Here is a 14,385-nt window from a genome sequence, read left to right on the forward strand (position 1 = left end):
TCATTGTTATTCTCAAGTGTTTATGGCCCTCTGTTTGCCCATGCCTAGTTTGTGTTTGTTATATCATGGTCAAAGGAGCTTGCATGTTATATCATGTTTCCCAGCTGTGTCCCGGTTCTTGATTTTGTGTGTATTTAAGCCCTCTGTTTTCTTTAGTTCCTTGTTGCGATCTCCCTCATTCGCCAGCTGTGTGTTTCTAGTACCTCCTAGTTTGGTATTCTTGCAGTCCAGGAATAAAGCTGAATTTTGTTCTGCCTATGAGTCTGCATTTTGGGACCTCATTCCTGCCTGCCTCACTCAGCCTTATGACAGGAGTTAATTAAGCAGCTTTGTGACAAGATATTGCGAAAATCTACAGACAGATTCAAATGAAATTCCTTTTAACCAATACATACAGTGGGGCAAAAAAGTATTTAGTCAGCCACCGATTGTGCAAGTTCCCCCACCTAAAATGATGACAGAGGTCAGTAATTTGCACCAGAGGTACACTTCAACTGTGAGAGACAGAATGTGAAAAAAAAAATCCATGAATCCACATGGTAGGATTTGTGAAGAATTTATTCGTAAATCAGGGTGGAAAATAAGTATTTGGTCAATAACAAAAATACAACTCAATACTTAACATAACCTTTGTTGGCAATAACAGAGGTCAAACGTTTACTATAGGTCTTTACCAGGTTTGCACACACAGTAGCTGGTATTTTGGCCCATTCCTCCATGCAGATCTTCTCGAGAGCAGTGATGTTTTGGGGCTGTCGCCGAGCAACACGGACTTTCGACTCCTGCCACAGATTTTCTATGGGGTTGAGGTCTGGAGACTGGCTAGGCCACTCCAGGACTTTCAAATGCTTCTTACGGAGCCACTCCTTTGTTGCCCGGGCGGTGTGTTTTGGATCATTGTCATGTTGGAAGACCCAGCCTCGTTTCATCTTCAAAGTTCTCACTGATGGAAGGAGGTTTTGGCTCAAAATCTCACGATACATGGCCCCATTCATTCTGTCCTTAACACGGATCAGTCGTCCTGTCCCCTTGGCAGAAAAACAGCCCCATAGCATGATGTTTCCACCCCCATGCTTCACAGTAGGTATGGTGTTCTTGGGATGCAACTCAGTATTCTTCTTCCTCCAAACACGACGAGTTGAGTTTATACCAAAAAGTTCTACTTTGGTTTCATCTGACCACATGACATTCTCCCAATCCTCTGCTGTATCATCCATGTGCTCTCTGGCAAACTTCAGACGGGCCTGGACATGCACTGGCTTCAGCAGCGGAACACGTCTGGCACTGCGGGATTTGATTCCCTGCCGTTGTAGTGTGTTACTGATGGTGACCTTTGTTACTTTGGTCCCAGCTCTCTGCAGGTCATTCACCAGGTCCCCCCGTGTGGTTCTGGGATCTTTGCTCACCGTTCTCATGATCATTTTGACCCCACGGGATGAGATCTTGCGTGGAGCCCCAGATCGAGGGAGATTATCAGTGGTCTTGTATGTCTTCCATTTTCTGATGATTGCTCCCACAGTTGATTTTTTCACACCAAGCTGCTTGCCTATTGTAGATTCACTCTTCCCAGTCTGGTGCAAGTCTACAATACTTTTCCTGGTGTCCTTCGAAAGCTCTTTGGTCTTTGCCATGGCGGAGTTTGGAGTCTGACTGTTTGAGGCTGTGGACAGGTGTCTTTTATACAGATGATGAGTTCAAACAGGTGCCATTCATACAGGTAACGAGTGGGGGACAGAAAAGCTTCTTACAGAAGACGATACAGGTCTGTGAGAGCCAGAGATTTTCCTTGTTTGAGGTGACCAAATACTTATTTTCCACCCTAATTTACGAATAAATTCTTTACAAATCCTACCATGTGAATTCATGGATTTTTTTTTCACATTCTGTCTCTCACAGTTGAGGTGTACCTCTGGTGCAAATTACTGACCTCTGTCATCATTTTAGGTGGGGGAACTTGCACAATCAGTGGCTGACTAAATACTTTTTTGCCCCACTGTAGATATCAATTTCTTTGTGCATCACAAAAATACGTTTGTGGTTTTAAAATGAACAACACTGTTCCTGCGATTTTAAGGCACACTGCTGACGTGGTTGGGTCAGGACAGCTGAAAACCCCATCCATCCAGTAACTTCTACTCCCATAAAGCACTTAGCTAGGCAAACATAACTAATGGACTAATTGGCATACACTGGTCTTCATTGTCAGCATAATAAACATTAATGGAATGATGTGTCAATTTGGAATTCATTGCAGAGCAGGCCACTTTGAAGGTACCACTTCACTGAAAAAAGGAACATGCTGATAAGCAAAGTGGTTGAGACTCATTTCGTACAAAAAATAAAAGCAGAAGATTATGAAAAACAGTTTAATTCAAGAAGTTCAAACAAATATTGCCCCTCACCCTTAGTTTATATTGCCCACTGACCCAGGTGAAGTATTTGGCTATGACGCTGCCTGCAGAGATGAGAATGAAAGCAAAGGGGAAGAGGAACAGGCTGAATCCCAGAGAGATCTGTTAGATGAGAGCAATGTAACACATCTGCTCGGTTGTCTGCTTTAATATTCACAGGAACTCCCAAGAATCTTCTGTAAAAATCCACAATGAATAATTGATGGGCTGCAGTTCCACAGAACTCCCTCCTTCTGTTAATTAGGGGAAAAAAAAAAACAAAAACAAAAACCGAGAGGTCTTTCTCGTGCCATCGTCAGTGCTATCACAGTCCAGTCAGTGGTAAATGCAAACTACTAACTTTATTAAAGACTTGGGGTCAGTGGCTGATTTCAAACTATGAAATTACACTGGACTCCTAATCTAACTAATTAACTTTAGATAACTGTTTTAACACCTTTAAGTTCCCACATGCATTTAAAAAAACAAAAAACTAGAGCACAGTTTTCAATTAGGAGGAAAAGGCTTTCCACCTGTATAGTTATTAAATCCTTTTTTTTCCTCAACTCTGCTGGCTCTGTACGTCCATATTTGACTGACAGCTGGCTTTACCATATTTTGAATAGCAATTTGAATAGGAAGCAAAGGAATTTTTAAATGTTAAAAATTTGAAACTACTCAATTCAATTACATTTATCCATACCGAATCACGACAAAAGTCACCTCAAGGTGCTTTATATTGTAAGGTAGACCCTACAATAATGCATACAGAGAAAAACCCAACAATCATATGACTGCCTGTTACGACACCTAGGTGGAAGAACGCAACACGACAACCATAATAATTTGACAGATTGCTTATAAACATTTTTTTAAAAGTATTCTTTTGTCTCTCAAAAAGTACCCAGAGCTGAAACTCCAGCGAATGTGTCTAAAAAAATCAACACACTTCTTCAGGAACTCTCTGCCGAGGCTTTGTTCACTTGAACAGAGTCATGTGATCAATGACATTCAAAGCTCCATTCGACACTTCACTTTTATAAGGAACTGAATCATTGGCAGGATTTGTGCTGTGTTTTGTGATTTTGTGCAAAAGATCACAAACAAGTGTGCAACATAATTAGAGACATGGAGTCAGGAAAAGAAGACGCTCTGCCTATTCCTAATCAAAAACCAGTTCATCAGCAATTCTGCTCCCAGGTCTAAAATGTGCATAAGAAATACACAATACACACAGTTATAACTATAGAAGTTATAGTATATGTAAATGTACCTGTCCACTTGTTAATTACATAATCAGCTGGAGGCAGGTACTTTACAGCACAAGCATACTCCCAACCTATTGCAAGATTGTGTTGTACATTGTTATATATATAGCGCATTTCTTATTTTTAATAATACAAAACATCAAGAAATCACAAGCAAAAGGAGAACACACCATGGCACATGTTTAAACAAGGTTTATTCATCTAAATGATTTATTATTAAAACAGACTTAACATAATTTTTTCACCCCAAAAAACACATATTCAAAGCACCACATCAGCCCGATATCAGACAGAACTGTCACATGATATCAAAAAGAAACTGTCGATTCAGCTTTTTCGAGTGGGCAATCATAATGAAGCAGTTCATTATATTTTGTAGATTCTCTTCATATGTCTGTTGTCCCTAAAGAGGACTGTGTTAAAAAGCTTTGATTAATGAACCATTTTTCAATACAAGCTTCATTGCTTCAGAACGCTTAATATCCTTATCTAACAAAAAGGCTCAAAACCATTACATGGGTGGCACAATCCTATTTAGTGTTTTTAACTGAAAACAACCTACATGTGAAAATGTACAGGGCACCCCAGACTTACCTAGTCTTCTAACTCCTAACAAACCTTTAACAAAGGAAATTCTCCAGAGCAGCAACACAGGTCTGCCAAACAGTCATCAGCAGCGAGGGCAAGGTTCCTTTATAGGGCAGTCCTCAATCATGGTTGGTGCCTTCAAATTTTTCTATGGCCAATTAGCAGGAGATTCAAAATTGGCACTGGCCTGCATTCTGTGTATCTAGTGAGAACAGAAAACAAAGGGGAGAAAGAAAACAAACAGTCTGCAAGACAATTAGCACTGCCTATGAGTAAGCGCATTGGTGACAGTGGGAAGGAAAAACTCCTTTTAACAAGAAGGACCCTCAAGCAGAACTAGATTCAGGGAGGGGCGGCCATTTGCCGCTACTGGTTGGGGTGAGCGGAGGAAGACAGGACAAAGACATGCTGTGGAAGAGAGCCAGAGAATAAGTAATTATTCAATATAGAGAGGTCCATTAACACATAGTGAGTGAGAAAGGTGATTAAAAAAAAGAATTACTCAATGCATCATGGGATTCCCCAGCCAATCATAAAAGAAGAGAGTGTCTGTCTCCAGAATCCAAATTGGGAGCTGGTTTCACAGAAGAGGGGTCTGAAAGCTTAAGGCTCTGCCTCCCATTCTACTTGAATTCAGGTTTTGAAATTTTAATTTTTAATTTTTGTTTTTTTATTTAACAGGGACCCTGTTAAATAAAAAAAAAAAAAAAGAGAGAGAGAGAGAGTCCTGACTAGAAAGAGAGACTCCTCTCTCTTTCTAGTCAGGACTTTTGCTGCAGCATGTTGAATTAACTGAAGGCTTTTCAAGGAGTTTTTAGGACATCCTGATAATAACGAATTACAGTATTTCAGCCTAAATAATGAATGCATGAACTAGTTTTTCAGCATCATTCAGGATATTTTTAATTTCAGAGATATTGAAAAAAATGGAAGAAAGCAGTCTTACATATTTGTTTAATATGTGCATTGAAGGACATATCCTGGTCAAAAGTGACTCCAAGGTTCCTCACAGTGTTACTGGAAGCCAAGGTTATGGCATCCAGAGTAAGAATCTGGTAAGATACCATATTTCTAAGAATTTTAGGGATGAGTATGATAACCTCAGTTTTACCTGTATTTAAAAGCAGAAAGTTAGAAGTTGTCTAGGTCTATAGATCTTTCACACCATCCTGTAGTTCTAATAATTGGTAGGTTATCTGGTTTCATGGATAGATAAAGTTGGGTGTCATCTGCATAGCAGTGAAAATGTATGTTATGCCTTCTAATGATATGGCCTAGATTAAGTATATGAAATGTAGCTTAAAAGCAAGAACTAAAAGTAAGAATACAGGGAACAAACATCTGTACTATATGGATTAAAATGTGAATATATGAGAATGTAAAGTCATTGAAGCTTTGGTTGATAAATGAGGAAATTTGTGTTTGGTCAAATTTTTTTGGCAATAAATTTTATACCACTAGAAAAAAAGCCTGTTTATTTTGCTTTGAGTTGTGCAGCATTTGTAATGAAAATGCAACAGAGCTGAGTATGTAGATTGCGCCCATGAAAAACTTGCCAAATTTTCTCTGTCAATGCCAAACAGCGACTGACTCTTCATGGATGGGGTCTGTATAGAATAGAATAGAATAGAATGAACCTTTATTATCCCACGGATGATAGCAAGAGGATTATAAAATATAAAAGGAAGACACAAAGTAGTCCTTTATACATAAGCAACTAAAGTTCATATATAAAGTTGACAATGTACAGAAATATGGATAGAAAAATTGTATGGAGATATGTATAAAATGTACAGTGATGAGTAAGATACCCCAAAAGGATGTTAAACTGGTGTTATAGTGTCTGACAGCTGCTGGTAAGAAAGACCTGCGGTAGCGCTCCTTCCTACACTGTGAGTGCAAAAGTCTACTGCTGAACGAGCTGCTCAGTGCTCTCAAGCAGGGAGGTGTTGTCCATGATGTTAACTGATGTTAGCTTAGACAGCATCCTCTCCTCCCCAACCTGCTCGATGGACTTCAGCGACAGTCCAGGACAGAGTTGGCCCTCTTGACCAGTAGTTTGTTGAGTTTCCCCCTGTCCCTCTCTGCCATTCCAGCAGACGACAGCATAAAAGATAGCAGTCCTTAGGAGTGTCCTGTTCACCCCGAAGGATCTCAGCCGCCATAGCAGGTGGAGACGACTTAGACCCTTTTTGTAGAGTGCATGTGTGTTTGTGTACCAATCCAGTTTGTTATTGAGGTGAACACCCAAGTATTTGTCATAGGCCAACTTGAAACTGCAGATTCTTTAGGCCAAGTTCCATATAACAGTGATGTCAGAGACAGGCAATGAAGTGGACGTCCCACAATTATGACAATAGAAGACCTCAACCCCAACGAATCAGCTTGGCTATGCAGTTTGTGTCAGTGACCAACACTACTACATCGGCTTTCAGCCTGTTAAAAAATGGACACGCATGAGGCGGTACTAGGCTGTTGTTGCTGTACTTCTTCCACATGCTATTGAGGACCCTGTTTATTAAATCAGTACATTTTTAAATTGACAGTGTGTCCCGTTTCTTGAGACTTCAAGCATTCTATCCAATAAACAATGCCAAACAAGAGTAAATAGCAGAGGTAGAATTTGCATCTTTGTTTAAAAAAAAAAAATTCAACCAAATACAAATTTTGTATTAGCTTATATATGGATTGAAACAAACATCAGTAATAAATGGAATGAAGTCAGAAAAAAATCGAATAATGTAATTAAATGTAAATAATTGGATTGAAAGCTGGAATATATTGATATACTTTTGCATTTCTATCTGAGAGGTAGAATTTGTACCTATATTATTATATTCTGCCCATCATGACACTTTTAAAATGCAAAAGAGAAGACTACTTTCTAAGAAATGCCCAAGAAATGTATGAAGGAAAACACCATGTACCGAGGCTCAGTGCTAGACCAAACCCTGCAGGCTCCTGCTCTTAGCGGAGGTGTTAAAACATGAAAACACGCGAGATGTGTTACATACATTTTCTGTGTAGCTGCACGCCACAACAAATTAAACAGCAGAAAGAGAGAAGCCCATCTGTTGACTAATAAAACCAGGCGAAAGCAGCAGTGGTGGAGTGAACAAGAAAGGTCATAATATAGATAACAGTCCTTCATGTTTCACTGCCACACTGAAGCCTTTATACCCTTGGCTACTAGCAGGCCAGTGACACTTGCTGAGTTGTTAAAATGGTAACGCTCACTGGAGGTGATTTATGGTATGCAGCAATAGGCTTATTTCAGGCATCTAAAGGCTTTTATATCTGTGTGCATGTGGGTGTGAAAAACAGGGGTTATCAATGTGTGGTCAGTAGTACAAATTCAGTAACCCATTACGTGTGTTTTACAAAGCTTTAGAGAACAAAGCAAATATTTGTCATTAGTTTGCAGTGTAAGCTCTGTTTAGTCTTTTCATTACAGGATGATGGTTATTGTTGATATGGCACTTGTGGCCACTGAGTGACACTGAAAACATCCAGGAGCAACTGTCACATAACACAACCACAATATACCATTTTACTTTAGTTAGGTGTTTTAATAAAACACACTAAGACATTCCAAGTCCTTATCAGTATGTATCAGTGTTATAGTTTTTCTGTTTGGTACTTATAAGGTACTAGAAGCACACTCCCAGGTAGTAGTAGCAGCAGTCAATATTTTTATACTAAACTATTCTGTGTAGAACCCTTTTCGTTCCTTCCTTGTTGATTTATAAATGTTTTGAGAATCAGAAAGAGATAACAGAGGCCCCTGCCACAGATTCAGTGAAATGCTGATCTGTCAGCTCAGAGTATACAAATTTCACTATTGTAGTAAAGGCTTAGTTTCAGTTAATGTATTTGCATTTAAAATAATCTCTTGTGCACACAGTAATGTTTAATTAGGATTCATTTTCCATTATCTAATTGCACAAATTTAATGTGTTAGATTAACAAGATTTTTATATACTATTTCTATCCTTTTCCTTCATTTGAAGTCCTTTCAAAGAAAAATAAAAGTATAATGAAAAGAAAGAAACATATGATGAAGCATGTATGATGATGAACTATGATGAACATTTTGTGGTATACTCCTCAAGCCCTGACATCTGTTACAGATCAAAGTGGTGTCACTGAGACCCTTTGGCTTTGCTCCAACCTCAAATTAAGTAAAAGGCCTAAAATCCAGCAGATGTGGTTTTACTGTAGTACAGAATGGCAGAGCTTTATGTGCTTTTGCTGTCAGTTATTCCTGCTGTAATCAGATCAGAAATGTAATCAATGCTTTTTCATCCTGCCCTTGCTGTATCTTGTCTGCAAAGTGGACATTCTCTTTTTTGGATTCGTTTTAAGTGTGAGTGTGTGGTGTGAGCATTAACATCCGCCTTTGTGAGTTACTTATTGGTTATTCTAACAGAGGACTGGATTACTGTTACACTGAATCTTACACTGTGTAGATTCCCTGCACTACTGACAACAGCAGCTAAGTCATTGTCAGTATGCACAGTTACACTGTAATACCACCGGTAAAGAGCTGAAACAAAATCTTTAATAGAAATATAGAGTAAATATAAAGGGAAACATCCCAAAAAAATGACCCCAGACAAGCATGACTCTCAACGTTGAGTCACTTTCTGTTCAAAACAACTTTCCAGAGGGTGGAGCTTCAGGAAAAAACCCACAAATACTTTCTTTTATTTAGTATGAGTCATTCTAATATGCCGAATATCCTCAATGAAAAAGTAAAAAGTCAGGACTTGTTCCCTGACCCAAAGCTGTAAAGGGGAAAAAAACAAAAAACCCTCTCCTCCTCTCCTCCACCAACAAAAACTCCATACTCCTCCTTTGCATCAAGTTTGTATGTCTGGGTCTCTGTCTCTTTATTTCGTGTCTTTTTTTTGATAGTGTCTTGTGCTATGTACATTGTTTTCTGATCATGTTCACCTGGTGTCTGGTGTGTTCCATCTCTCCAATTACCTCATGTGTGTATCGAAGCCCTTAAATACACACAATCTCCGTCCTGGTTGTTTGGCGGTTCCCATGTAGGTTTAAACCCTGAGTTACACCCGACAGTGAAGGTGTCGGAATGGCAGATAAAAAGTGCTTCAATAAAGGAGAACAAACAAACAGACTGTATGAATGTGTGTGTGAATGAGACATGTATAAAGCACGTTGAGTGCTCGAGTAGAAAAGTGTAATATAAGAACCATTCAATGGAATTCACCCAGCTTGGGCCGTAGGTTATGGACTGTTTATGTGCTTAACTGACTTGTCTCACTCAAGTAAACGTAAAGGACAGGCTCTGAAATGTGCTTTGAGTAAGAAAGTTTTAAAAAAAAAGAAAAAAAAAAAAGCGCTATTTGGAGGATATTTTTGTGCAAAGCTAAGTGAACCTTGTGCTATATTAACATGAAAATAAAACAATATCAGTGGATGAAAATACAAAGTTTATTCTAGCTTTAAAAAAATTAAATAAATCTAATTATACTTAGCTTGAATCTGGAGAAAAGGGAAATTACAAAAAACAAAACAAAAAAAAAACAAACAAAAAAAAACACCTCTGTAGAGGGTGACTTTGCCTGTAAACTGGGAAATGTGTACATTAGTACTGAATGGAGTTACCTTTTTTTCCCTCTCCCTGTTAAATACAGCAGCAGGACCTTTATTTAGCAACACACTGTGTGGAAAAAACAAAACAAAAAAAACTGAACAAACAGTTTGGGTGTTTGCTGATAGAAATGTTTCATTTGAAATTACCTGCAACTTAAAAAAACAAACAAACAAACAAACAAACAAACAAACAAACAAACAACAACAACAACAACACACAAAACAAAAAGAAATCACTCCCCTTATGCTTCAGTAGTGCTAGCTAAATGCCAAAGTACCACAACACCTGAACACCTGCAGTTGTTCAGGTGTTGTTGTGCCAAAAAAGAAAAAACATCCCACTTTTAAGCCATGACTTTGGCACACGTCATCTCTTTTTATGAGACATCCTCTGTTGATTAATAAAAAGGCTTGCCTTTCATGCGTTACTGATTACACTTTAATTTGTTTAGCGTAAAATATCAACCCCAATAAATAACAAGCTTGTTTTGAAAAGTAAGGAGTAGAAGGTACAGATATTTGTTTGAAAATGTAGGCAGTAAAAGTAAAAAGCAGTTAGAAAAAAAAATAGTCTAAGTACAGATACCTAAAAATTCTACACAAGTATGGTAACAAAGTATTAGTATTTCATTACTTCCCATCTCTGACACACACCAGGCTGTGGCTACCTATGTAACCCTCTAATGGACTATTAGGTTGTATGTAAATCAACATTATCTTGAGCTTTCTTTTAGAATCACTTCAGTTTCTTGACTGGAAGTTGAAAAAGTTTTTCTTGGGTCCCTACTTTGTATTAGCATTGGCTATTTACCCATGTAGCTTGAAGTCACTGAATGTCATTCACTTTGTATCATCTCTGTTCATTGTGTCACTGGAAACTGCTTTCAGCTTAAGGGCCATGAATATCAGAACATCCAGGTACTTCATATCGGTTAGCTTAGGCAAACTTGTAATCATGCATGTAGTTGCCTTTAGTAAGGCCATGCTGTACTGTACGGCCTTAAAATAAAACTCTTTAATGACAAAGTACTTCAGTTCTTTTCTCCTGCATATTATTAGCCCTAATAATGAGTCTTTTCAATGATAATAAACAAGGAGACTTTCTGCCTAAAAAAAAATAAAAACTGGAATTCATAATGAAGATAAAAGACCCTCTGCTTTCATGGTCCTACCTGATTGCATATGTGATATCTCACTGCTACCAAGCAAACTGCACTGTGGGAACATCGCAAATAAATTAAGCAAAGCATGCATGTGATAATGTTCTCTTGGAGCATAAAAAGAAGTCTGAATAGCATGCATCTGTTAAGGAAGGATGAATGATAAAATTAATTAGCATCCTCAGAGATACAGTAGTGTCAGTCCTTGGTGGCTTAAAAAGCTCAAGCTGGTGATTATGGTAAAAGTAGAATATTCTGCTCGTCCTCAGACATTGTTCTGTATAGATAACATGCTGGTGAAAATCTCAGTCAGAACACAGATGTAATTTTCTTATTAGCTGTTCATCTCACCAGTTCATCCGAGTATGTAATTATACAAATAAACATGGAAGTGTGTGCTGTAAGGAAACATCTCACAGAAAATGTATTTTGCTCAGTGTTTTTGTTAATTACACTCGTGATTTACGCATAGGCACCAAAACATTCTGAATTTGATTAAGATAAACATCCATTTATGAATGTGTTTTGGTTAAACATGTCTGGCATGTTGCAGTAAATTGCCAAAAATAATGTCATGCGATACATTGACAAAAGTACCATGACACTGATCTGATCTCAAGGCTGTCGTGTGTTTTGTCTGTTTTTAAATGGCTGTACCCGTCTCACTCTAAGACTTTGCAAAAGCAATTTTGCAGCTGATATAGCAACATTTTGTCACTCAACTCGTCATGTGCTCATGCTTGGACAGGCCCCCTTCCCGTTATATTTTATTGCACAGGGGACCACATAATACTCCAGGATATCATATAGCCAGATAAGAAAAAAACAAAAAACAAAACAAGCCTAGGAACTCACAACAGTCTGAATTAGGCTGTAGTTGTTGGTGAAATAACCTAGATGAATTAACCTGTTAAGTGTTGAATAGGACTGAACTGACAGTAGAATCTAATGTGCTCAGTCACAGGAATGAATTTGAGACCCAGCTCCGCACCACTGAAAAACCTTGTAGCTAGCCTGGCGCTTGTATCTGGTGCAGCTGAAGATAGCATGGCTACTATTAGCTGTATCCTAGCAAATTGTCATGAGCAGCTAGGAAAACAGGATGGCTGAGTGACAGGGAGGAGGAGGAAGTGTAGTGCTAAACATAAGCTCCAGGTTCACCATCAACCCATTTGTCTCCACTCAGTGACACACCTACCGAGGAACAAACTCTGGTTATTGGCGACCTCCGTTTTGAGACGCCAGCAACCATGGTGAATTGGCTTCCAGGGGCCAGAGTAGGCGACATTACTAGAATCCCTAAAACGCTGGCTCAGAATAAACACATTCTGTAAAATTCTAACTCACATCAGCAAAATGTGACAGTGTCACAGTTGTCAGAGGTCACTAAAATTGATATCAAAGTGGTGTGTAACTTTGTGAAAACAATGTTAAAATCTTTCATTTTCTCTGGTCCCCTCCCTAATCAGACCAGGAGTGACACCTTTAGCTGTGTGTGTGTCCCCTGAAATTGTTGACTCTTGGAGTGGTGTCCAAAAAAAAAAAAAAAAAAAAAAAAAAAAAAGATTGTGGGCTTTGTAGAAAATTGGGAAACTTTAGGTTACTCCCTTCCAAGTTTTTCTTAGTACATGAATGAATACTTAATCAACAAATTGATTTACTCTGCCTTATAGAAACCTTTTTACAACAGGATGATTATGTTAGTTTGAATGAATCAAGAACCATGAGATATACTAATTGTCAGAATCAGGATGGCTAGCCTCAGCATGTCATGGCTGTGTGCAGGCAGGCAGCATGGAGGAGCCAAAGTGCAGACACTGGGTGGCAAAACGTGAACGCAAAAGAAACCAAACTGAAAATACAAAATTAAACTTACACAAGCAAGCAAGCAAAACACACACCATAGCATGAGGGAAAACACAACAGAGACAAACGAAAAGACAGGGTTTAAATACACAGAGGAGCAATCAGGGAATGGGAGACAGGAGGGAAACACAGCTGGGACAAATCAGGGCTAACTAGACAAGGGAAGCAAAACCAGACACATTATCATAGGATACAGACTGTCAAAATAAAACAGGAAACATAACACAGAGACGCAGACTTGAAAAAGGGGATACAGCTGACAGGGGAGACAGAGCAACCATGGAACACAGAGGCAGAAACCAGCAGACTCTAACAAAGAAACCAAAAGACTAGAAATGATAAACAATGGCAAAAGCAAAGTTCAATAATAATGTAAAACTCAAAACACTCAGTCAATGACCCAGGTACGCTAACACAGCCTTGTCCATTCTAGCTGGAAAACTCTTAATGCCTTTAACACAGCATATTTAATCTATTTCTAGAACCCACCCACCACTTTAATCACACTGTTAAATATGACATAGAAACTGAACATTTAACAGTATTCCGTAAAAAACGTCTTTCTCAGATAATTTCCTAATAACATTTAAATTTACAATACTGGATTACACAACAATGGGCAATACATTTTGTCACAGTAAATGTCTTTCTGAAAGTGCTGTAAGGAAGTTTAAGCATATAGTTCATACACTTGTTATCTTCTTGAATGCCACGTGCTACCACAATGCAAAGCGGCTACCTGAAGTCTACACCCACAGAGGTCGATTACCTTGTTAATAATTTTACTTCCTTACTGTGCACGACTCTGGATACTACGGAGCCCCTCTGATGACATGGTCCAAAAAATAAATAAATTGTGGCCACAAAATACTATTTCGAGGGCACGAAATGCAAATTTGTGGGCACAAAACACTTGACCGATAACCGTGATCCTTCCCAGGCCCTTGCAGTTGGTTGACAATAAAATCTATCTCGGTGTCCAGGTCGTACTTGCGTTTATAAAGCAACTGGGCTCTCAATATCCTGTTTAATGTCTCTCCGTAATAATGGTTCCTTGCATTGCCAGGCTTTTCTAAATGCATTTGTAGCTCATTCCCAACCGTAAAATAAAACTCAATCATACTGTCTCTGTACATGGTGTATAGGTTTAGCCTACTCTTATGCCTATGGTTCTACACAACTGTCCAGGAATTGTATCAATATGATGTGCGCACGTCATCTATTTCGTTGCCACAAATACGTAATTCGTTGTATAACGTTGCCACGTTATACCCAATTCGTGCCCACAAATTAGTATTTCGTGCGCACGTTATACCTATTTCGAGGGCACGAAGTAGTATTTTGTGGCCACAATTTATTTATTTTTTGGACCATGTCATCAGAAGGGCTCCATAGGATACTGCTCCTCTGAAAAAGAAAGTCTCAAATCAGAAGTACTTGGCTGTGTGGTATAACTCTCACTCACACCTTAAAGCAGATAACTCCTCAACT

The sequence above is a fragment of the Simochromis diagramma genome, unplaced genomic scaffold (assembly GCF_900408965.1).
Source record: "Simochromis diagramma unplaced genomic scaffold, fSimDia1.1 OVJJ01000371.1, whole genome shotgun sequence".
Classification (NCBI taxonomy): Eukaryota; Metazoa; Chordata; class Actinopteri; order Cichliformes; family Cichlidae; genus Simochromis; species Simochromis diagramma.